The sequence below is a fragment of the Corvus cornix genome, chromosome 1A, assembly GCF_000738735.6.
Source record: "Corvus cornix cornix isolate S_Up_H32 chromosome 1A, ASM73873v5, whole genome shotgun sequence".
Lineage (NCBI taxonomy): Eukaryota > Metazoa > Chordata > Aves > Passeriformes > Corvidae > Corvus > Corvus cornix.
The window spans coordinates 19682437-19704881 of NC_047057.1; the positions used below are offsets into that span (position 1 = coordinate 19682437).

Consider the following 22445-nt stretch of genomic DNA (forward strand, 5'->3'; position numbering starts at 1 on the left):
ATGAAACCTCATAGCTTCATAATTGAAGTATGATAGTTTGGCTATTAATGCAACAGAAAAAAATAGCTTCCTCAAAGCATTTTTTCCATGGGTCACATGAAAAAAAAGAGCAAAGACTGTTTTTTATAAGTAGTATTTGGTAGCAAATGTTAAAAAAAGTCAAATACCCAATTATCTTATTTGAAGACAGGAACAGCTGGTATGTTTTAGTGAAGATAAACATCCAGAGTCGATCCTTGCTGTTTGAGAGTTCATCTTTTTTCTTCACAGGCTTTTCTGAAATTAGCCAATGCCTTATTCGCCTGCAGAAGAGGAAGCTGCTGCTAAGCATCAAGTAATTAATTCTTAAGTTCCAAGAAAGGTAATATTAAATATGCTTATCTATATATTTTTGTGAATTACATATGCATGGAAAGGATAGGAGTTGTGATGAAACTGTTCTGTTAGGGGAAGGGAAGGGAAGGGTGCAAGATTCCTCTATTTTAGGGCTTTTTTTCAGAAAAATGTTAAACAACGCAAATAAAAAAAAAAGCCCTGCTAGTAAGATGAGCTGTCACACCTTCTGGAGAAGTGTATAAATGAGCATTTTAAAACAGAAGACTTTGTAGACACAGATCGTGTTTTCCACATCAACTGCAACTTTTCCTTTTGTAATTTATACTGTAGTTTGAAAATGCCAGTTGAAGGGTTATGCAAGCTTCTGCTGTGAAACAAAAACTGGAAGGTGCTTCCACATTTCTCTCAAAATTAAGATGAAGCAAAGAGATGAAAAACATTCTAATTAATGGAATTGTTGTTCCATGGGTTCCTTCTGTGATCAGCTTTATATTCTTGATTGAATATCTCAGCTTGTTTTTTTCCTACTGATCAAAACCACACCCACAAAGGTCCCCCATGTTGATGTACTATTATTTCAGATGCCAGTCTTCAGTGCCCATATCAAAGTTGTTAGCATGAGCAGTTCCTAGGCACCACATGGCTCATGGCTATTGAAGAATGAATGAATCTCACTCATTCACAGTATTCCTCTTGGAGGTTATACATGTCTCTGTTACAGGAATGCTAGAATTTACTCCATGCTTTCCTGTGATGTCCACCCCAAGTAGCCAGTAGCAGGGACCCCAGTGGTAAAAGTCCTCCCTTACCCCCTCATGCCACAGGCCAGGATCTTGCACATCTGCACGCCGAGAACCTGGCAGAGTCCCTGCCTGCCCTGTCTCCCTTGTTCTTTACACCGTCTCTCCTTCTTTCTGCAGAAGGCTGTCACAGTTTGGTTCACATCCATGCTCTGTGGCTCCTGCTGGAAAGCATAGGGCCCAATGAAGAGTGTAATGCAACTAGTAGTATGAGCAGCTGCTTCCTACCACACGCCTGCCAGCAGATATAGGTGAGGAAGCCAAGAATGTGTGTGTGTAGAGGCACATATGTTACCACTCTCCTTCCTATTGTCCTCCCTGTCCAGCTAGGTCAGAAGTCAGCAGCAGGGGTGCTAGTAGGGTTTGAATGGGGTACAGCAGGATCGAGGGCTTGGGGCCAAGGGATCTGCAAGAGGCAGCATTTCCTGGCTCCCATGGGGTTCGCCTAGAGACAAGGCACGATGGCCTCCAACAGCATGATGTCTCTTCAAGGGACAAGATTTCTCTACTCTTGAGTTTACAGGCATAGCCTTTATGGGTCAGCCTCTCATTTGAGAAAGCAAAACCTGGCATAGCCCTCTGAAGAGACTGCCAACCTACAGCTGCTAATTTATGAATTACTAATTCATAAATGTAGAGCTTTGGGGAGGTCTCTTTGTCAGAAAAGCAGCAGAGACTGTCTCTTTCTGACAAGCAGAAGCAGTACAGCAGGGAGTTAAAGGGGTTATGAGACACACCCCACTCCCTGGTCTCCAGCACTCATATGTGTGGGTTTTAAATCTGGTGTTTTTTTATTTTTACAATGATTCAGAGGCACCACTCAGCTGCCTACCCTGCTAGACTTAGGACTACTGTAGCACCTCATGAATATCAATCTTCTCCCTCCCTATTCACCTTCATCAAATGAACATCAAAGACTCTCCTGAAGTGCTTGGGAGGGAAAGTTAACATTTACTGTATATTAAATGTTAACTGGATACACCCCAGTTCACCTTTGCTTTTACATACAGGTCAGAAGGTTGAATCATACTGAGACAGGACTGACCTACTCAGGTTTTGCTCAAGTTATTGAGGTTGCCTAGTTATTCCTTTTAAGCCAGACTCTTAAACAGTCTGGCACACAAGGCTGCAGGGGAGCTTCAATGTTTCTGAAAATCTCATTAGGCATCTAGCTGTAATCTGAACCCACAGCCTTAGCATACAAATATTTGACCTTTCATTACTAGAGCCATGTTGTGCAGAGGAGATGCTATTGTGAGAGCTCTGCCCTGTCTCCTGTGAACATTCTCAAATAGCTACATTACACATCCTGAGGTGCTGAGAAACTCCTGCTCTGCAAGGAAGAGAGAACAACAGGTAAAATTTAAAGAGGGATCCTTTCAGCTTCTAGTACCTGGGATTAGACATGCAATCATTCTGGGTTCAGAAAAAATTCAACACTTCCTGAAGCTTAGAACCCTTTATTCAGAATTAACTGCATGGCTCTGTACACAACTGAGGCATCTTTTGCATAGCCAGTCCCTCTGCCAGCAGCTGACTAAGCCTCAAGGATGGAGGGAAAGAAGACAGAAAGAAGCAGGCTGGATTTTTGCCTTGTCTGCCAGACTTCTTGCTAAGATTGAAAACTTGACTTGCAAGGAATCAGTTTCCTTGCAAGAACATTTTTAAGGCAGAGTACAGCAAATGCTAGTTCCCAGCCCTGCAGCAGCAGCTTCTGCTAGGGCAGATGTAGGAATCATAAAACGGAGGGAAAAAAGTAAACAAAAATCTTGATTCCTTATATTCTTGATTCCTACAAGGCAGTGTAAGAGCACAACAGGATACTGAACTGCGTATTTGTATTTTTCATGCTAAAGGCAAATAAATCACCCTAGACACTGACTCCTTAAACACTCAGGACAGATTATAAGCACAACTCGCTCATCGCTGGCATCACCCCCCAACTTCTAACAGTCAGTTTATTTAAAACCTGCAAGCTAGATTTGAGCCTTCTGCACAGAGAGGTCTAGTATGCCAAGTTGCAACCCAAAGTGACTCTTACTACCAGACTATAAACCCCAGAAAATAGGGCTAAGAGTTCATTATGAAGCTGGTGACAGACTCCTAATTATAGTGGTGCTATCAAGCATGATAAAGGCTGGTTGGTTTTATTATAGTCTCATCCAAAGACTTGTTGGATGCTGGATTAGCTCATCTTTTCACTCCTGTTGAACTGCCATATGCTTCTTTTTCTCCTTTATGTAGCATTTGGCAGGAGTTATTTGTCAGCATTTAGAAAAAGGAAACACGTCTGCAGAAACTTCATTTCTTGTTCATTCCATGCAAAGTTTCTTGTTTTACCTGATAAAGCCTTAGAAATTGCATTTTCATGTCTAAAGCAAAACCGGATAAGAAAAAGTTACTATTAAAACATGAAATATAGACAGTCTTAAACTGTCTTGATCACAATAATGCAGTATAACATTTCAGTATACTTTAAAGAAACAGATACCTCCATAAAAAGCTGTCTCTTTCTCCCTCCCCTTCCACATCAATTCTGCCCGATTTCATATCCACTTCAAATATCTGCAAGTAAATCAGAGCAAAATGCAGCATTTTACCAACAGATTTGATTATTTATTCATCACTACTGTCTACCAGCATTGTTGCAAAGAGCCAAGTTACAAAGAACAAGTCACAGGAATAAAAACAATATTAATGCAAAGGCTTTTAAAAAAGCCTCTTGTTTGGCAGCTGTAAACCCACTGAATGTCACAAGCTTAGCCAATACACCATAGGAGAAAGGATTTAATTGCTTCTAATCCCAGATATCAGAGAGTTGGGAAGAACTAAGTAGCACCTGTATGGAGACAAACCAGGAAATCAGAACAGTACCTTCGCTGGACAGAAAAGAGAGCTCCAACAGTCATTTCTTGACTTCATAGACTTTGGAGAAAAACTGAAGCAATGGCAGGGCTTCACAGAGGTAGCCAGAGAAGAGGCAGATTATTTCAGTTGTGCATCAAAACACGCTCAGAAGAGATGGGGCAGGTGGCACTATCAGCTTCAAACATGGAGCAGAGTTTGGCAACAGATGAGGATTTTACTGCCCCATGTGATTTGAATCAGACACACTTAGGGCACCACTTTCCACTGTCCTTCCTCCCCTCCCTCAGCTTCCTCTTCAGTGAGAGCACTTCTGCTATGGCAAACAAGGTACTCTTCTGTAGGCATCTCCTATGAGTGACGTACTCTCCCAACAAAAGTCATGGGCTCATCTCCAGATGGAAAGAAACACAGTTTATTTCAGAGGGAAAAAAAGAAACGGCCTTGAAAGGCCACAAAAAGTGACCTAGGGGCAAGATAATGAGAACTAATAGAGCACTTGTGAGAAAAGGAAGGTCACCTGTCACAGTTGCTATTCAGCTCTGCTAAGTGGTTTTATTGATGGGTCATTAAGGGATTCTCATCCACCTACAGCCTAAAAGAGGTTTTATAAAACAGGCAATCAGAAAAAAAAACCCAAACAAAATTGCCTTGGGTTTAAAGTGTCTCAGCCTAACATCATTATGCACTGAGAAGTGCATAATGAAGGTATGAGTTTTAATTAAATTTTATTTTTAAATTTAAGTGCAGTCTTCCTGCAGCCATGCCTCATCACCAAGAGAAAGTTCATGTCTTTGGATAGCTGAACCCCACCATAATCCAGTTTGCCTGAAAATAAGTAGTATAATTGATTTCATGATTCTCTGAGCCCTTTGGTGTAGGCTTTCAGCTGTCCTACCATTTGCAGGTGTAGATATGTAGTAGATAAAGATTAATGCTTATGTGCCAACCCAGATGCTGAGCCTGCCAATTTTAGGAGCGCTGCAAAACAAGCCAGGAGATGCTCCCACAATTTCGATGTAAGTAGGCCAACAGAAAACTGAATGAGTAAGGCAATTTTGATGGCTAGGCCATAGCTACAGTAAGCAGTGGACTGGCAGCATAGTTAAAATCAGACAGATTTTCTTGCTTTCTCTTCTTTTTCCCCTTCAGACACAGGCAGTGAATCTCTGCAGGGAGGGATTGAAATTTCACCAGCACCTGCAGTAGCATGCAGGCATGAGTAGCACCCAGCTTCAACAGTGTCTTTATACAATACTAAAGAATAACTAAAGAGCCACATATTACTGGTGAAAACCCTACAGTGAACAAGAGCAAAAGTCATTTCAACATTGATTGCCTATAGTGTTCTATGATAAATAATCTGATTTCTGCCATTTTATCCAGAAAAAAAAAAAAAAAGAAAAGCTATTGACAAGCACTATTAATACATTTGATTTTTGGCTTGCATTTTGTAGCTTAACAGATGACAGTTTCCAGGAATGTATTAAGCTAACTGCTACTGTGAGCAGAGTATAGGTCCATACACATCTATTACTCCTAGGGACCTCTGCCTGTATTATACACACCTTAAGGCTCCCAAATGGACTCAAAAATTGTCTTGCAGACACTATTGCATTATGCCCCACTTAAATCTTTCATCCCCCTCCTCTGTATGGCCTGGGCTCAGTCAAGAGCCATAGGGAAGAGGGGCATCACATGTCCCAAGTGTCTGCTCACACACCCAGGCTCCAGGGGCTGGGTAGGAACCAGTTTCCCCTCAGTGAAGACCAGACTTGCACAGCCCACAGGCATCACCTCTATGGGCAAATTCGCTGCTGTGAGTTAAAGGCCTGCTAGCTGGTGTTAACTGAAATGTTTTGAGAACTTGCACATCAATCTGTTTTGGTCAATATTCACAGAAAAAGCACAAGCATCTCTGACAGCGACTCCCCTCTGTTGCCAAATCCTGCGTCTGAGCTGTTAAAAGAAAAGGTCACCTAAATTTAACAGGACTAACAAGGTATTTTCTCAGTCCTCTTTCTTGGAAACAGCTGAGTTGCTCTGGCTAAATGCTGTTTTTAGTTTTTAAACAATAATGACAGAATATTCAGTAAGAGGCAGACACTGAGTTAAAGAAATCTCTGTGCAAGCTGTTAAAATTTGGCAAACTTGTAAGCGGCTGAAAATAGAGTCTTATAATGGGAAGTGTCAAACAACCTTGATAATAGGCAGCATTACCAGTCTGCTCTGTAGTTCAAAATTATGTTTTATTACAGTGTTAAATATGCCTAAGCTCCGTTTACCAGTTCCACCATTGCCAGCCCAAGAGCAGCTGCTGGCCGATGGCAAATTAACAAGTTGTAGTTTTCCTGGTGTAGACAAGAGGGTAGTTGTTTCTGGCTTTCAGCAGTTGGAGCAGGTTCATCTCAGCGGTTTTTATAGAGCTGAGCATGTTGGCATATGGCCATTAACACATTTCTCAGGTGGCTCCCTGCAGTAATAAGGTGGCCTGAACATATGAGAAGTAAGATCAAGTCAGGTTTTTCCAGAAGCTGGTGTAAATGTAGTCAGCAGGTGATCTTGAAGAAAGTACTACAAAGTACACACATTCCCTTTTTGCTATTTTGGAAAACAAATTAAAACTCAAGTTGACAGTCAGGAAGTCCAGGGCCTTTACTGTATCACAGGATGAGATTTATACAGTCAAGTTCAGAAAGGGGTCTGGGGACTTTTCTTCTGTGAGAAAATAAAAAGTGGTCTGCTTCTGTATTTCCTTCAGGAGAACCAATGCCCATTACAGAGCCAAACCCTGAAGACCACCAATCTTTTTCCTGCAAAAGATGAGCCACATGAGTTCCCACCCTGAAAGACCATCACTTTTCAAAAATTCAGAAATTTTTAACAGTCTCCAAGAAGCTCTTCAGATAAATCATGCAAAAAGGCCCTATTTAAGGTGCCAGAATCGCATGACACCAACCAACCTTTTACCACCCAGGACCAGTCAGTCTGTAAGAAAGGCTGCCAGTTCTAAGATAGTCTAAAATTAAAACTACAGCTCACATTGTTCCTATGGAATAAAAAAAGGAGTGGATGGACACGACACCCTTCCCAAGCTGCATGCCCTGGGGAAGCCAGATTTTGGCCATCACAATATCCCTGGAAGAAAACCACTACTTTGGGTGTGCCAGGGAGCAGCTGCCCAGCGCTAGCGGTACAGAGGATAACGCTTCACATGAGGATAGATCAGGAGAGCATGAAAGATAAGTAGTTGCCTGTCAGCACTGGGCTGGGCACCCACTGGCATCTCTCCTGGACGAGTCACAGCAGGGAGCTGAGAGAGTTGCTGGCACAGCATCACAGTGACACAAACATGGCCATATCCCCCTCTTCTTGTTCCCCAGTTAACTCCCTCAGCCACTTTCACACTTTATTCTTCCCTCCACAAACCAAATGGCCCCTCTTGGGGGCCAAGGTCGAGGCATGGTGATGATTTGGGGCTGTGACACACAAGATCCCAGAGGAACCAGGCCTGGACCACATCATTCAACCTTCCATTTTTTTTTCTCCAAAGTGAGACTAGCAGTCCTCACTGGCACAGAGTTACAACAATACATTTTTGAAACTTCAAAGCATCCACATATAACAGTAAAGGATCCAGAGAAAGAGTCTGCTAGCAGTGTATAAAAGCAAAAAGAATGGATTCAAATAAACTCTGCTGCTCAGCACTGCAGTTCAGTCATCTATGCCTTTCACCCTGGTGATCTCAGAGGGTGCATCCCTGGCTAGTGGGACAGAAACCACTGCAGAAACAGGCATGTGCTGCCCCAAAAGTGGTGAGAATTGCTTTCAACATGCTGGCACACAGGGCCAGGGACCAGTTTCCAACTACTGGTAGTGCCAGCTCTTTTTTTTACCTGGTACATGCACAGGTTGAAATGCAAAGTGGGTACTGGATGTTTTTCAGAGAGATTAAATAATCTTTTGATCTTGAGAACAGAGGGCAGCATCTTCAGAGACTGCATGTGCATCTTTTTCTGATGATCAAGTCCCTTTGAGGTATCTTAGAGAGGACATGCTGAAAACACCTCAAGTCTCAGGGTATCTGGCTAATCTAGACTCCAGAAGCCTTGTCTGTATTCAGCAAAAATATGATTTGTTTCTTTAACATCTCTTACAGCCTCTCAGCTTTGATCAACATTTCCCCCATCTCAGGAGCAAAACTCCACTTCTCTGATTCTTTCCATATGTCTTCCAAAAGCAGAATCCTCTGCTAACCAATTCCTGTACCACTGGTCCCAAAGGACCGGCTCAACATCTCTATGGCTTCAGAGCCACTTGTTGCAGGACTCCTGTTGCCCATGAACAAAGTATAGTCTGAAAAGCATCAGGGCATCCAGAACAGCTGAGTTTTTAATTCCGAGACCACCAGGGCAAAGGTGAGAAGCTGCTGAACTCTCAAATGATCCAATATGGAATAGTGAGGAGAATGGGAGAAACGAGCTATTTTTCATAGGCAGTAATTGGGATAATGAAATAGATCCAACTTGGGCTAAAAACCAAGACTCCCTTTCCCACAAGAAGGAAGCAGTAGAAAACATTTTTTACAAATTGTACCACCGTGATAACAGGACAGAAACTCACTGGACTCTATCTTCTCAAGGACAGAGATGCAGCAGGCTGGATTTCTCTTTTAGATGCCGGGTAACTCTTCCATGTACAGTGACTGATGGCTACCATTTAGTTCTGAAATTCTCACTTCTACCCTTCAGAAAACAATCTTATTAGAAAAATAGCCTTATGAGGCGAAGAAGCAAAGAATTGCAGTCCTTCTAAAGAAAGGCTCTAACAAGTATCTAGTGCTCTGACTGAAGGAGTAGCTATACACCAAGTCTTTTTAAGCAGCAAACATAGCTTAAGGAATTCCCACATATGCCTCTGTATGCTTCTACCTCAGCTGTGCCCATTCTTGTACTACACATTGTTAACTCATACCTGAGGCAACATGGATTTTAAAAAAAATAAACAAAACTAAAAAGTTGTTTATATTTTAAAGTAAAATAATAAATCTACTTATTTCAGTAGTCTCTGGCAAGCACTGAGAGCAACAGAAGGAGACATTCTCCTTAGGATGACCAGTAGAAAGGCACTGAAGGGAAAGCTTAAGATACTCAATATACCTTAAGACCACAAAGAAATATAAAGTTTGGAACATGACTGGAACCTGGTACACCTGTGTCCTAGTTCTGTCTGCCTATAGCACTGGTATGGATATGGCAGAGCAGTCATTTACAAAAACATCTTGCAGTGCTTCAATATGGAAGTATTCCTGGTAACTATGTCAGTCCAAGCTAAAAATAAAATATAACTGTTAGTCATTTGATCCCTGTCCAAAAGCCTGGACAACTCACTGCAGGAAGTTTCCCTGTGAAGAAAAGACAACAGTAATAATACCCAACAGCTCTTGAAGCTATGATTGCTGAGATGGTATTTCTTTCTTATATAACTTTCTCTCCTATAATAGGATTTGTAATATATATATACGTACCTCCGCCTCATGATATCGATAAGGATTTTTCCTTGCAAACTACTGATTACTTCAAAGGAGCAGTGTCATCGGTGGAGAAGCAACTTGTTCAGGCAGGAAGGTGTAAGAGAAAATGATTGTTCTGCATTCAAGGAGGAGAAATAAATACTCTGCCCTAGTTCTCTCACTAAAGAAGTACACTGCAAATTGAGAGAGCTCTTACTCTTACTTATAAGATAAAAATATGCATGCTGCCACAGAGTGCTTTCTATTTGAAATGCAGGAAGATTTGGGGGTCAAAGTGGGAGAGAGAGGGACATATTTCAATCCTCTGGCTGTTTTAGGGAAAGGCCCAGCTATAGTTCTGTTAAGAAACTGAAGACACTGAACAAGGGAGTGAAATAAAGTGCTGCAGCAAAACCTTGATGGAGCATACGAGGAAATTTGTGCTGTTTTTCTGCCTGAGAAGAGAAATGAGCAGAGGTAGCACATGCAGCAGCTCCTATGTCTTCTCCAGGCTGGGGAGAGCACGGCCACCTCCCAGCTTCCTCCTCTCTCCCCAAACCACAAACTCCTTTCCCAGCCTGCAATCTTTCTTCCCACTGCTCTGGCAAGGGCGCGTCTTTCTCTTTCCTTTCTTTGCCTTAGCCCTAAGTTGCCAAGCAGGTTAAAAAAGCCAGAAAAAAGCTGAACATGTCCACAGAAGGACGTGGGGGCTAGGGTGATCCTGTGTCACGTTAACAGACCACAAGAACTTGCTTCATAAATATCCCTTAATATTGTAGGATATTACCCTCAAATTAAGTTGAAGCAAACCATATCTGTAAGAACAGACTATGGTTGAATTGCAGGTACTAATAGCAATAGCAAGCAAATCATGCCACCCTGACTGTGACTAGGTCACCGTTATATCCTCATCAGACACCTTCAGGAAAATGGAGATGCAAATGTTCCCTAAAACTGCCATTAGCACAGCATGGGCTGCTGGGTATATCTGGCTCAGGCACACCAGCCTTAGCAGCGGCTTTGTACCCACCGGCCTTCTGCTGGAAAACCTGAGGCTTTCAGGCACACCAAAACAGAGACTCAGGCACCCTCTCAACCTGCCACAGCAGTATTTCACTTGAGTTTTGGAAGTCAGCAGGTGTCATTTTCTGAGAAAGTCACAGAAGACATTATACAGCATTTTTTAAAGTTAAAATATTGAGCTGTCAGCCCGAATAATTTGCTCTCACGAGTTTATAAGTGAGAGCCAAGAAGCTACTGAGGTTGAAGACTTGTTAAATACCACATTAGAAGAATATTTTAGAGAACAAAGAAGTGTTTTAGCAATACTTAGGAATTGAAAATAAGTTCACTGTGGAAACTGCAGACCATTTAAGACACAGATCTTGAGCAACAGAACCTAAATGTTCATAGAAAATGAAGAACATACAAAATTAAGATATAGAATCCTCAGGAAAATAGTCAGTATAGCTCTAGGAAAATCAGACCTATAATCCTACTCAGAAAATGTCCTCAGCCTGACAAATTTAGTTAAAGAAGGCACATGATGTCTTTCAGCAAACTAAGCATCTTATAACTAAGCTCTTATAACTTAACAGTCCTATTTAAAAACAGATGCCACACAAGTTAACAAAGCAGATTAAATAGCTCATAATTCCCAATGATTATCATTCAGTCCTTGGTATACCAGCTCTCCTAGTCTTTATAAGAAATAAAACCTGAAGCAAAACCACTTCCAGGAATGTGGAAGTGCTAGTTAAGAAAGATAGTGCTGGTATTAATCCATCATTCTGTCAATTTTCATGCAACTTGAACAAAAGCACAAGTGAAGTTCAAAGATATGATGACGTGGATCATGAGTTATAATAAACTCAATTGAACATCAGCATTATTACTGTAACCAAACAAGATCATACAGAAAGCAGACCCAAAATTTAATTCATGGTGTTGGAATGTAATTTGGAAGACAGTAATGTAAAAGATCATTAGGGTCACAGTTGTTTACCTGCTAGCACAATCACTCCAGGGAAGTGGAGAGAGAGAGCAAACATGATACTCCAACACACACAGCATCAAAGCACCATGTTGAAATGGTGAAACGTAATGACATCATTTAACATCGGATTTCCTAGAATGTATCTGTTTCTGACACTGACTGCTTGAATCTAATGTCATTAAATTGGTAAGAGCTCAGATGTGAAATAATACGCTCTATTTAAGAACTAGACTTAAAGACAGACACTATAGCCAATCCATTTAATTTAGTTGAGAGGACGTAAAGAGAGGATGATAAAGAGGTGATGAGCATTGTCTGTGCCAGCTTATAGATGTTAAGTCCTTTTCTAAGAGTTGATTTGATCAGAGAATGCCAATCCACTGGATTGAAGTTGTTCTTAGGAATTTGGCAGATTTTATAAGTACTCCCACATTTCATAAATGAAATAAATCCTTGAGAAAGGATCACTGGCTACTCTAGAATCAATTTTCTTCACAGAAAAACCAAGGCAAACTGACATTATGGGCACACCTGCATCTGAACTGAGGAAAGAATAAAAAGTGCCTTTTCAACTCAGAATTAACCACTGCAGACTACTTGATTTTTCCTGTTTTTCCCAGTCAGCCTCTCACCTGTCAGACAGGGATCAACTGCTTCCATAGGTCCCCTTTGACCTTCAAAGCAACAAGTGCAGGTGCTCATTTCCATCTAGATCTGACCCCAGCCTCTTCCAGGGCCAAACCAAAAGCCCCCTTTTTGGATAAACAAAATTTGCTGCTCTGACATTCCTTCCCTCACAATGTTTATTCATATTCAAGACACGCCAGGAAAAATGAAAATGTGACTTTAGCACAGGAATAATTGATGACCATTCAGAAACCATTCAACAGACGTGGTAGAGTTATATAGTGCAACTAACTTCTCTAAAGACATGTCTTTAACTTCCAAGCTTCATCCTTACTGGAATATGGCACCAATTTTTTAATTATACTGCTACTCTGAAGTGGTAATGAGCATTAGCTGATGACTCAGAATAATAATTACTAGGTGGTGCTATCATGAAGGTACAATTTTAGAAGCCAAGCAGGTGTTACTTTCCTGAATGATTCAAAAATCACAAGCAGCCAATCCTCTGGTTAATTGCACCCAGAAGCTCTGCACATCTGAAATGCCTTTTTTCACATGTCCAAAACAGGCCCAGAAGGAAGTTTTTCCTTAATAACGCTAAGCTGATTGGTTGTCAGTGTTCAGAAATAATTCCCCAAGTACAAGGTTTGGCTTTTTCATGACGTGTCAAGCATCTCTCTATTAAAAAGGTTAGGTTGCCTTTTCTTGCAGAAAGAAACATTTCAGGCTTGCTTCCACCTAAACATTCCACATCCCCCAATTCAGAATGTCAGTCATTTTGCATCAGTGGCAGCGGCGGCAATAAATGCCTACTTGTAATTACAGCATATTGGTTTTAACATTAAATGAACAAAATAAATATATAGAAATCTTCATTAAAAAAAAAAAGACATTAAAAAGGGGGCTATTTTTAAAGTAGCAGAATACAGATTTGAAAACAGTAAGTAACCCTGTAAAATTGTGCAGCACAGTCTTGTAGCTCTGAATTCTGGTAACTTGTTGGAAAATACCTGTTATAAAAGGCTTCCCTTTTCTCCTGAATTGTTCTCCAAGCTACCCCACTGCACCATAAATTGAATTGTGAGAAGATTTCAATGTCTCCATTTCTAATGAAAAGCCAGCTGACTGGGGATATATCTATGACGTTTGTACTACAGAGTATTTCAACATGAGATTGTTTGTGACAGCAATTCAGAGGTACTGAATCTTGCAACTCCCTTCTCTCCTGAGTGCTTCAGTAGTTCTTTTTTCCATCACTCTTGAAATAGCTGTATGATGGAGTTACATGGGACTTGTTATAGGAACAATAGATAGCTGATTTTTTTAATCACTATTTGAATTTTTTTTTTAAAAAACACGCTTTTTTAAAAGTGTGTTTTTTAAAAAACCCACAGCTTTTCCTTTTGCATATCTTAAATCCTCTCCCACAGCACTGCTACTTCAACAATTCAATTAAAATTTTGGGTGATAGCATGCTCTTAATTTCTTTATTGATTAACTGGTGTACTAAAAAAGGATGATTGGGAAGTCTTTCCCCATGATATGGTGATTTTTCTTTTTTGTAAGGGATTTGCAGGGAGTTAGTGATAGAGGCAAGAAACAACAAAACCCTGGGTATGTTGGGCCATCAGCTGTGACGTGGGCTGGTGGAGGAATCCTGTCTTCCACTGCAAGCATGCCCACAGTGACTAATGCCTTCACACCCTGCAGCATGGGATCACTCTCACTCCATGGTTATGCCATATTTAAAGCATCTGGTGGTAATTTAGAAATACAAACCTAAAAACCAGACAGGCACGTACTTGGTAGGTCTACTATACAGAAAAGCTGTGATGCATTCACAGGTAAAACAAATAAATATTGACCTTCACCCTTCTTAAATCTGAGCTGGGGAGTTTACCTGTTTACTACCTTGCTTTGAACACCAAGAAAAGATGAATTATCCACCTGTTACAACTGGCAGTTGAGCAACACAAAAGAGATGTTTGCAGTGGTAGACAGATGAGCTGCATTACTTTGGAACTAGCCTGCTCTATGGAGGTGCTATACCCATTTTAGGCCCTTATTAAAGCAGATTATCTATTACCACTGCAAGCAATCTCCACTATCAGACATATGTTGAAGATATCACATCAGGCAAGCTGCCCTCATGGATGGTATGCACCCAATTAACATGCTGCAAGAACAAGGAAAATTTCTCTCTGACCTCCTCCAGCTGCCTCATGGGCACACAATGCCTCCGAGCTCCACAGTGGGCTCCTCCACTGGCTCATGCCAACAAACCTGTGTGTCAGTGCTTGGCTCTGGAACCCCCAGCACAGAACTGCAGAGCTATTTATTATTACATGTAGTTTAAAGATAGCAACTTTTTATGAAATTAATCACATTTTATTCTCTTGGAAACCACTGGAATGTACTGAAGTGAACCCAATGTAGGGTGTGATTCAGGAAATGTAACTACATTCATTGAAGATATTTAAATGTTAATCTGTAAATATGTTTGTTCCTTATTCCATCAGGATTTGTTTCCATTTCTTTGAGCCCTTGAGCCCCTCATCAGACAACACCATCTCCCTTAGAAGGCTGGAAGCAAAAGAAGATGACACTACTGAACCTGGGCATTTCAACTGGAGCCCATCTTCACACCCAAGATCATCCAGAGCCACCCCTTGCCACCCAATGCTAAATGAGCTCAAGACACTTGAAAAACAGCCCAACACACCCACTGTGATTGTGCTAAGCCATTTGGAATTAAGGCCCCTGGTACCACCTACTTTGATGCACAGCTTTTTGTGTTGTTTAGAAAGGTGAGAGCTGTCCTGATAAGACAGTGGAAACATCCTCTAGTCCCACACACTTCCCTGAGAACAGACTTCATCTCACTTTCTGCAGAGCAGCCCAAACTAGTCATTAGGTTATTTCTGTTTTCAAGGAGACTGATCCCTCCCAGGGGCAATTCAGCTTCCCTAGTTTAGGTGCTTATCTCAGGCTCGAATGAATCACCTCAGCCTCCCCTCTTCCCATCCCCTGATGATTGTTTGCTGTAAATAAACGTACAGAGCTAGAGATTAGGTGTCTTGCTGAAGACACTCAGGGAAAATGAACCACATTTTAACAGTAGCCAGCAGCAGCCACTGAAGACCATTCATTTTTCATGCCAAATATCTTCCCACATTCCTAAGAAAAATGAGTTTCAGGACTTTCTAAACTGAAAGTTGCATCAAGGCTTTAAAGTTACTAAAGGTCTTATTTTCTGTGTATGTGCCTAATCTCCACATCACTGGCATCTAAAAGCTTTCTGCAGCAATTCCATGATTTAGCTTTCCCTCGAACAGGAGAAGGGGCAGAAGAGGGAACAGGGCTTTAAGCCTGCTGTCTGATAATTGTATTTTTCCTAGTCTGTACTTTTAAATTACATTATATTTTCTCTCTCATGCCTTTTTTCACCCTCAACTGAAGAGTTTTTCTTCTAAGAAAAGGTGCCCCAACCTTCAGGTAAAATGAGCAGAACCCTCCAGGGTATTTAAGATTCAAAAGTTTATGGATCTATAAAATCACAGGGATAATTCTGATTTTGCTCTCTACTCCTCTCCCAGTATTTCTTATTTTCTATTTACTTTACTGACTACCACTGCACATTGAACTGACATTTACAAAGTATTATCCACTGCACCTCCAATAGTACGTTGGGGCTTTTTAGCCCCTCAGCAGAAGAGGATTATTTCCTTTCCCCTTCATGCATTATTTTGCATTCCTTGACACTGAATTTCATTTCCCCTTATTTCTAGCTTTGTGTTAAAAGAGTCTCTGCAAGTCATTTTAGGCAGCTTCAGGTCAGATTATTGTAAATAATTTTGGCATTCTCTACAAGTTCTGTCATCTACTTAATATCAGATCATTTTTGAGTATGTTGAACAGCTCCAACAACAGAATAGATCTTTGAAGGACTCATCCCAGTAATAGCTGCTATGGAACAAAGATGCTAATTAGGTATTCCATTTCTTTGTTTCCTATTTTTAATCACTTAGCACTTTTTCTTTCATTCCCTGATAACTGTAGTTCGAAAATGTTTCTGTGAAATATAGCTGGTACTTCTATTTTCTAAGAGCTTTCTACAAAGTACCAGCTAGATCTGCTGTATCCATATAGTAGCTTCCCTCCAAAACTTGCACAGAATCACAAGAAGCAAATTCCCTTTACAGAAGACATGCTGTGTCCTCTCTGGTTCAGGTTCATTATAGTTCTGTTATCTACTGCTTCTATTCCTATTCTGATTTTGCAAAACTATGTAATACAGGAGCAAGATTTACTGATAATCTCCCTACACGACCTGCAGAAGCCCTCACTAGACTGGTATTGGTTTATTTAAGCAGACAGCAAACTAGGAACAATTTCTTATTTTTATTCCTCTAGAGCTCTGCATGAACAGCATCCAGCTCCAGCGCCTTGTTACCAGAATTTTTTTTTTTGTGAGAAGCCTTTTAGAACTGACATTTCAAAAAGTGCCAGGCAACTATCAAAGAGACATGTCTGGTCCAGTGAAGGCAAGTCCCTGCAATCTGGCTGCCTTGAAGATACCAACAGCAGTTTTAGCAAAGCTAAGGATCTGTAGCCTAAGAGCAGCAAAGACATGAGAAAAGAGGGAGTACAAGGTAAAAGGATAAGGGATGAGTCACGCTATTTAAATAACTGACATCTAAGCTTCCCTTCATTTTGGCACCTAATAACATGCGTGTCCTCAGCCCTCTCAGACTGGAGGATAGGGGTGTAGGCAGGAGCTCTGTTATTCATCTACTGCATACAGGTGCCACCCGTAGCCCCCTGGGGTGGGATGCCCTCGTGCAGAGTAAGTCAGTCTGCAGTGACACCTCGGTCAGCCCAGATGCATCATTTCCCATGTGCAGTAGGGACTTCCAGTACTGGGGATCCCACACCACTCTAACAAGGAGAGGAGGAAAGACAAGCTCTCCCCTTAACTTCAGCAAACCTGGATCTGTCCTCCATCTAGGGTGGTGACAGCTGTAGTTTAGGCCCATCAGAAAATGATTAAGGAAGTGATCAGAGTGGGTTTTGAGCACATTACCACTACTTGCTTTGGTGAATGATGGTACTGTAGTTTGCAGCAGTTGTGCCAATCCCAAATATTTCCAGAGCAATGACTCAGATGATTTTCTTCCCATGGAAAAAACCCCATCCATAAAGCCAAACGCACATAGGGCATCCCCTTCCACATGGCTTTATTTTCATCATGTGATTTTTGAGCAGCAATGCACTTTTATTGTTCTTGTCTTTCGCTACAGTTTTTGAAATATAGGAATTCAATTGAAAGCTGGAATTATTTATAATGTGACTCCAGGGAACTTTGCTTAAACAAAAGTACCCCATGAAATATTGCCAGATTCATGGAAGAAGTTGTACTTTAGACCATAGTTAAGTGATGCAGCAACAGTGGAAATCTAGCATGTGTATCTGCAGGTAGATAATTAAATAGGTTTGCTGCTTTCAGTCATGTCATTTCATAAATGCACTTGCCCAAGCATTGCTCAACATCACGTTGATCATCCTGGCAAAGAGGTCAGGATTTCCAAGGCTGGCTGGAGTGGTTTTACAGTCCCTCTCAAAAAAAGCATAACTCAGGAAACCCAAGTGCTTAGAATTTATTTTTTTTTCTGGAACAAAAGGTCCAAGCAGAATATAGCTTTGCAGTTCCTTTCAATAATTTAAACACTATCAACATAAAATACAAGTACTGCAGTTGTAGCCTCATATTTAGAATAAATATGGTTCAAAAAGCTTGGGAAATTGTTAGTACACTCAGATGATTGTTAATTCTTCCATCTTGAAGGAAAAAAAACAGGTTTAAGAAGCTAAATTAGTAGCACATAACACAAATAAACAGATTTTTAAAGAAGCTGTGTGAATTCTTTAAATTAATTTTTGCCAAGAGCCCATCTGGGACTGACTTCCATCACCACAGTATGAGAGCTTCATTAGAAAGGTGTTATAACAATATTCCAGAAACAGCAGCAGAACACAGGTTTTCTTTTCTCCCTTGAACACATCTTGCAACTTTTCACACACAGAGATGAGCAGAAAGGCTCTGTCTCCCTACAAAAAACCTACCTGCAATTTAGCTTTATTATATATACATCTGTATAAAGCTGCAATTCAGCTTTATACAGATGTAGAAGACAAAACAGATTACCCCATGAATGAACAAGCAAACTAGCTGTCAGTCAGACCAAACAATCTTGGTACAAATAGAGGAAGATTACTGAAAAATACATGGTTTGATATGGTGACAGAAATCACTCTTGTCAAGTTGTATTAATACATAGTGACTTTGCAGGCTACTTTGGGTGCATTACTTCTCCCAACTTCTTTTTTTCTCATGACTGTAAATGCTGAACTACATTTTTCTTATGTCCCCAGTACCGGGTGGTTGGGTTGTTTTTGGTATGATTCATAATCAACTGCTTTAAAAATCTTATTTTTTCCCCCATGATTTAAGTGAATGTGTCATTGTCACTTGGGAACAAGCAACAAAAAGCATGAACAGGAACATGTTCAGCACAGTGGGCAAGGCCAAATATTTTTGGATCTCTGTCTTTCAGCATAACTAGAACAATTTCAAAGTTTCTCTCTTAGACTTTGCTGCAAACTCCTACCCCTCGCTGAGGACTCAGAAGTGGCTGTGCCAATTCAGCCTTTCATTTTAATTAAATCTAAAAATCAGGAGTTATTTAACATTATTTTATACTGCTTAGAGCCAGTAATTGGACTCCATGTGCCTTTTCTTTTTACAGCCAAGGGCATAATTCTGGCAGGTTCACATAGTTTTTGCTCACAAGCGCTGAGTACACAGATCCTTCAAGCCAATTGGGACACAGCTAACAGATGCTCCGAGAGGATATTATGGGTGGTTTTTCAAAGGGCTAGGCTCTCTTTGGCTGCTAGACAGGATTCGTCACAGAGGTGAGCCAGGAAAAACTAATACCTAAGTAGAAGCTCCTTAGCAAGGCAATTACAACGCAGCTAATGCCCATGTCTTTTCCATGGCTATGATAAACCCAGCTCCAGAGCAGGAAAAAATGAGGTTACTGGAGAGGAACTCAGGCACACTGAAGAGCTCATTCAGAGTACAAGGACCTTCAGCCTCAGCTCCTCTCCAGCTCCACTACAACACAACCATTTCCACTGATCTTGTGACTCATCCTGCATGAGGAGACTTGTATTTGTAGATACAGCCCCATCTCGATCACTTTGTTTTGGACAAAAACAGAATTAGAGTGATTTAACAGTGTGAACAAGGTGGACAAGGGACACCTGGCTCAGCATTGCTGTCGCTCAGTGGGAAAATGTCCCCAGCTCCCCTCCAGCCTGGTCGGGCTCTGTTGGTACTTACGGCAGATGGGGCTATGCCTTCAGTCCTGTCATCAAGGAGCTGAAGTAAAAGTCTCACCATCTCCCAGGGAGTTCCTTGGACTCTGTTTTATCCGCTTTTAGCAGGTGGGCAGCAACTTTGGAGAGGGATGGAAGGTGCAGAAGCACCTGGGGAAGGTTGCCACTGCACCTTGCCAACCCTCTGGCAGTGGCGAAGCTGGTTTGGGGAGCTGCCTCCTCCCCACTGCCACCACCCCTATGCCTCCCTGCCAGCACAGGAGAGCTACCACACCTTTCCCCTGTGCTAATTCAGCTGCTTACCTAACCACAGGCAAGCTGGGTACACGTTCACACATAGAATTTAAAAATAAAACCTCCAAAAGAGCACTGTGTTCTTTAAAAAAACCCAAACAAATCACCCCCAAATCAAAACATCTCACAGGTCTGGCACAAAGCACAGCCCTGCCAGAAGCTGAATCAGCTGGGGAGGAAGCAGCACCCACCAGCTGCAGAGAATGAGAAAGAGGCACAAGGAACCAGGGGCAGGATGGAAACCACCGAACTCCACCCCTCCCCATAAAAAAAGGGGAACAGCACTCAGCCTGAAAGATACTTTTGCAGACAAGGGATGACTACGAGCGTATTAAAGTCTCTTGGAGGTAGCCCAACCAGCACGACATGTTTCAACATAATGCATATGCGCTGCCAGCAGCAAGTCTTCATCGTGGGGTGCATGCCCTCCTGTAGTACCTGAGCCACCCAGACACCTGGGTATGCAGGCTGCAAAGCCACCTGGGCCCTGGACATATTGATGGTCTCAGGTCCACTGGTGGCAAATAAGGTGTGTTCTTATTTACCTTTCATTTTTATGCATTTAAATTCTCTTCCTTCTCAAGTTAATACCAGGAACAGGGAGATCAATATTCTGTTAAGAAAATGCTTACATTCCTTCAGTCATTTGACTCCAGAAGCTGGGGATTTAAGATGGCAATAAACAATTTTCAAGACTAGTGATAAAACTGTACAAATTGGCATTAACCTACCACACATCTCCCTCTGAAAGCTCCCCTCCCCACCTGTCAGGCAAAATCTCTTGCAAACACTGCCATGTCTCCCTGTGTGTCTGCATCTTGCCCACACAAGCTTCCTTCAGATCCCAACAAGAGCCAGTCAAGGGACTTTTTAATCCCACCTCTCTGCTGCTCAGACCCTGCCACTAGAAAACTCATACCCATCATCAGAGCAGCTCAAGCCAGTGACTAGTGGTGTACTCCAGAGGCCAGTAATAGATCCAGTCCTGTTCAGCATCATCATCACTCATCTGGATGTTGATGGGGCAGTGCACCCACAGCAAGCTTGCAGATGACACACAACCAAGAAGAGTGGCTGGTACACCAGAGTCATGCTGCCATACAGAGGGACCTTGACTGACTGGAGAAATGGACCGACAGGAACCTCATGAACAATGGGAAGTGCAAAGTCCTGCACCCATGGGGAACAACCCCAGGCATCAGTATATGCTGAAGGCCATCCAGCTGGAAAGCAGACTGGCAGAAAAGGAGCTGGGGATGCTGGTGTACACCAAGTTCAGCACGAGTGAGAGACATGCCCTTGGTACAAAGAAGGTCTATGGTGTCTTGGGCTGCCTTAGACAGAGTGTTATCAGTAGCTTGTGGAGGTGGGGCCACACCTGGACTACTGTGTCCAGTTCTGGGCTGAGTACAAGAGAGACATCAGCATACTGGAGAGAGTTCAACAAAGAGCCACAAATACATTTGAGGGACTGGAGCAACTCTCCTGTGCAGAAAACCTGACAGAGCAGTGACTGTTCAGCTTGGAGGAGAGAAAGCTCGTGGGGAATCTTGTCAATATATATAAATAGCTGAAGGGTGAGTGCAAAGAGTATGGAGCCTGCTGCTTTACAGTAGTGCCCAGTGATAGGACCAGAGGCAATGGGCACAAACTGAAACACAGGAGCTTCCTTCTGAACATCAGGAGACGCTTCTTCTCTGTGACGATGACCGAACACTGGCCCAGGTTGCCCAGAAAAATTGTAGAGTCTCCACTCTTGAAGATATTCGAAAACTGTCTACACATAGTCCTGAACAACTGGCTTTATGAGGAGCTACTTGAGCAGATGACCTGGACCAGATGACCTCCAGAGGTCCGTTCCAAATATCAACCATTTTGTGATTCTGTGATCTCAGGAAATAAAGGCCACACCAATCTGTCCCCCAAGGTTACCATCAGTGGTGGTTAGTATGAGCCAATACCTAAACTAGGTTACCGACACACAGTTAGACCTCTTTTTGAAGGTGGAAAATTAGCAGTGCCCTTCAGTGGTTCTGTAAGAGTGAGCAAGTCCCACAGGACTAGGGCAGAGGCTCTCAGACTATGGTCAGATAGTGGGTGCCATGGGAAATGACACCCAGTTCATAGCAAAACAATAAGCAGTCTGCCACAGCCATGCCCAGAGAGCATCACCCATCAACTGTTCATCCATGCAGCAGCATGGCAGAGAAGTGAGAGAGGTTAAGAGGTGATGATATATGCTGGTTCAAAAAGCTTGGAGGCCGATGGGATAGGAAGGTGAGGGAGGAAAGAAGAGTCTGTAGCTTCTTCAGCACGGTAGCAAATGTCCAGGGTTAAAAAAACTACCAGGACAACACACCTTATACTCCAGTTTTTTCCTGAAACCCAAACTTTTTTGCACCTCTGAGGAGCTATTTTATCTAGAAGACAAATGCCATAAATGTCTTTAAGTTCCATAATATTGGAAAGTGAGTAGTAGGGACATCCTCAATCAGCATTCACCCTTATGTACCTATTCCTACAAAAGAAAAGGTTAAATGTAATATTCAAAGATGCCCTTTTATAAAGTCTGCAGAAAAGCACCACTGCTTTGCTCGTTTGACTAAAGCCTATG

The 22445-nt window shown here is 41.9% G+C and overlaps 1 protein-coding gene across 5 annotated transcripts in view; it reads right to left on the reverse strand.

Annotated features, from left to right (window-relative positions):
• The window catches only part of PLXNB2 (plexin B2), a 254458-nt gene that overhangs the window by 206339 nt on the left and 25674 nt on the right, over positions 1 to 22445 (reverse strand). Inside the window, exon 3 of one of the 5 annotated variants that reach the window (XM_039570585.1) lies at positions 3628 to 3701. The exons of the other annotated variants lie outside the window; for them this stretch is intronic. The gene's annotated coding sequence lies outside the window, so the exon portion shown is untranslated. The remainder of the gene's footprint in view (positions 1 to 3627; positions 3702 to 22445) is intronic. 5 annotated transcript variants of the gene reach the window in all.